Source organism: Nicotiana sylvestris, chromosome 12 (assembly GCF_000393655.2).
Source record: "Nicotiana sylvestris chromosome 12, ASM39365v2, whole genome shotgun sequence".
Lineage (NCBI taxonomy): Eukaryota > Viridiplantae > Streptophyta > Magnoliopsida > Solanales > Solanaceae > Nicotiana > Nicotiana sylvestris.
Window position 1 is genome coordinate 141162845 of NC_091068.1, and position 4246 is coordinate 141167090.

The following is a 4246-nucleotide window of genomic DNA, read 5'->3' on the forward strand; positions in this document are numbered from 1 at the left end:
CCTCACAACCCAGTTCCGAACACTAAAAAATTAATAATCCAGATATGACAGATAACAGTAAGAAAACTAAATAAGAAGACTACTAAGCAAGTTAAGTAGGTAGGAAAATTTTAACATTTCACTATGAATTATTTTCAACAGGGTGAAAACAAAATACACTAAATAAGAGTAAGGAGTCATATTTCATCATTTTACTGTTGCACGCTAAATACACTAAATAAGAGTAAGGAGTCATATTTCATCATTGTACCGTTGCAGCATGCAACCCGATCCCATCATATCAATCCATATAGGGTACCCATCGAGCCATAATACTCGGGTTCACTAATCATATGTGTGTTAATATCAAGCACAATTGGGTGCACAAAAATATAACTGTGGGGAAAATCATTAGGAATGAACGATACTGAGAAAGACAAGCAGAACTATGGTGCAATAAGCAAATCAACATCATAAGGGTCACCTTGCCCATAATGCCATGAGTCCTAAGCTGAATCACAATATGTGTGGGAAGAATCATGTAACCCTCACAACCTCTCATAGTATAAGACAGAAACATATAACATGAACCAAAGCGTGAATAGTATCCATTCTGCCGATGATATATATGTGATAACAATTGCGCAAGAACAAACAAATCCCCGATACAAAATACACCTTCTTATTAGGCTCAAAAGCAACTCCCAAACCAATTTTTGATCATCCCCAACATGCAATTAACCTTCCGAAAGTCCATAGCAACCTTTCCATAACACCTATCATCAACCATCCAATCTTCTACATTTCTTCACACGCAATCAAGGAATAGCCTGCCAACAAGAACATTTAGTCTCTAAGCCTCACGAATACTAGAACCTTTATACACAATCTCAACACCGCTACTCAAATGGCTGACACGTAACTCATACTACACTATTTCACGAAAAAACACTTATAAGTAAAAACACATTATACCTGCCAACAGGCAAACTCTACTTTGATGGGAACACATAGTGTCGTCAAGACCTTAAACACCCGAAATCGTCCGTGCCATCAAGAACTCATATCCTTCCCTCTGAAACTATCTGCAACCTTGCACATGAAACTTTTCAACCCCACACGGCGTATCACCTCAAACCTGCTAACCCTAAGAACTACGAAAATCTCATAGCCAACTCTGAACTGTAAGCAAATTGAACATCTCATCAACCGAGAATATTTTATTTAACTCAATCCATGAGAACACCACCACGTGCAATATAGCTTTGATACCTGTAGAGAACACCAACTCCGACTGTAATCATAACCATGGTAAATTCTTTGGAACTCAGTAACACATAGTCAAGTGATCAGAACCAATCACCTCTAACTCAATTGAGTTACGCAGACTACCAACCCAAAAGTAACTCAATCCAATATGACCGCCCTGAGGGAACTTTCTGGGAACCCAAAGCAATTTCTTACATCACTCCAACATTAACATGTGGACCTTTCTTGACAAGGAAATACCGCAGATCCAAGTACCATTCACTACCATTTTCAAGCCCACCCGTAGACAACTCTAAAAGTTCTTAAAGGCTACATAAGACCTGGAACTTGCCAGAACCTTCTCGATAACCACTCATCTTACTCTGATCTTCAATACAGAGCTAATACGCATCAAGCAACCCGTGTTTCACCAGCATATGCCCATTCAAAGATATAACCAAGCAATCTCTCGGTCCGGAAACTAATTTGGCTCATGATCCTACAATTCGATCGTCATTAGCAGACTCCACCACTTAGCTTGAAGCCATAAAACACTCCATCAGCAACCCAACGTACCATATCTTCACAACATGCCCCGACCTCGCATGACTATTTAGCTGAATACTTCAAAACTCATTGTTGCTCCCAAACACATACGCAAGTATATGTGGTCGACAAGTAATATAGGATTGTAAGTCCAGATATCGTACCCACAGGGACTTATGATTAACTATCAACTAAATTGAACCAAACAATTAATCCATTCGAGAGAATTCTAAAGTATGAATATTTAACTAAAGATAATCTAGAGTAGTAAACTAAGAGATTAGAGAAAATAAGTCAGCAGTATTAGAGACGAATTTTCAATGGGAGAAAATATTCTAGAGATATGGGTTAGCTGACAATCTTGTTGAGTCTTCCACTTAAATTGTCTAATTAATTTATCTAGTTTATTGATTTATAGGGTTAATATTGCTTGTAGCCTTCTCCCAAAGTACAACTCGCCTATTCAAGCTAACCTGACGCCTATATTCCTGTGGAATTAGAATTAACAAGAACGCATTTATAATTCCCGTATCATAACCAGGCAAGGTGATTAGGTATATTCCTATCCTAACTGCAAATCCCCCCCCCCAGAGTCAAGATCTTGCTCTACTCAATCTTATATGCAATCTAAAATTCCCTCTCTCGAGTTCAAACCTAGATTCGTAGATAGTATTTAATTGGTGATCAAGCAATCAAATAATTAAGCGCAAGATTGAATAAATAAATCAACATAATAAAATAATAAGAACAATTCAAGCTTCAAACTACAATGTTCATGTAGCACCCAAAACTCTAGAACTAATGCACTATGAAATTAAAGGAAGAGAAGAGAAGAAAAACTAGTTAGAAGCCTCCTCCAAGCGTGGTGTGTGTTCCCCCACGTCTCCTCTCCAAAATAATCTCCCTAGGTCTAACATCTGTCCACACTCCTCAAAATAGCATTTTTATATGTATTTATACCAAGTAGGGTCTGGCCCAAACGAAATACCCTTTCCTACGTGAAATAGGACTTGGCTCTGTAAAATTTGTACAGGCGTGCTGCATGCTGCGCCGCACTATGCGGTGTGCTTGTGAGGAATTTAAGAGAGCTGATTCTGATAGACTGCAGAAAAATTCCAAAGGCGCGGCGCACGCTGCGCCGCACTTTGCGGCGCGGTTTGCGAAAATGTAAAAGTCAAAGCCCTTTCAAATAGCTTTCCAACAATATATTGTGAGCCCAAACGGAGTTCTGAGCAAAACGTTATATGCATTTTACTAGACAATGCTCTGTATACCGCTCAATTCTTCGTTTCGTTCTTAACTATCATCCGTTGATCCCCGAACATGTTCCCGGCTTAACTCCTTGGGCTTTTACTCTGACTTCAAAGCTCCAAATCACTTGAATTCATTCCATAATATCTACATAGCTCGGAACTACTCCTACAAGGCATAAAATACACAATTTAGTGCAAAACACTAGTGATTAAAGCTCAAACTCAATTAAAGTGAAGTAAATTAGAGTGTAATAAGCGACTAAAATACGTAATTATAGCCTATCATCAACAGCTCACACTTAAACCATTGCTCGTCCTCGATCAGTCAAACTACACTTTATATAGACACGACATTTTTAAACAATTCTCCTAATTCATCACGCCAAGAATATTTAAAATAGACTAAGCACAAGAGTGTAACCTCTTTACCTCAAGATTTGACTCACAAGTACCACGAATTATTCACAACTCACCCACTTACTCTAACATAGAGGTCACTGATATTACCTTTTCTTTATGAATCAAGTTCCCTCACACAACAAAAGAGGGTAGTTCCACATAATAAAATTTAAGAACACTTAGGAACTCAAGATAGAAAGAATTCACTCACTATCAGAAATAACATTCATATGCCACAAAAGATGCACCATAGGCTTGCCCGTAGTGTAACTCTTCTAATCGAGCTCATTCAGTCTAGGATCAAGTAGGACTTTATTTGGCTGTAATGTAGGCTGCGGGTCGGGTAGGATACATTTAGATATAATAGTGACTACACCTCTCTAAGCACTTTCATACATACACTTTAACATTTAAAACTCCATACTTATGTCAACCCATAACTCCACCTTCATATCAATATATATTAACTCCCCACTTCTTTAAGCATAATTACATCAAGCGTTACCACTTGTCAATGCATATCTGCACACAATACAACTATTTTTTTCTTTTTTTTTCTCCTTTCAAGTGGCTCTTACTTTTTTTCAAAATACTGCACCTTTCTTCTTATTTCATTAGTTCCACTCAAAAGCCAAACCAACCACCCCACACTTTAACTTTTACAAAGTTCATACAATTCAAGTACTCATGAGAGGTGAAAAGGTTCAAATAGATAGTTAATTCAAACAAATGGGTAAGGCTTGTAATGTGGTTTCCAAAGAAACAAGATTACAGGCCCAAAGGGGTTAACTATGATACATAACACTTAGGTGGGTAAAATA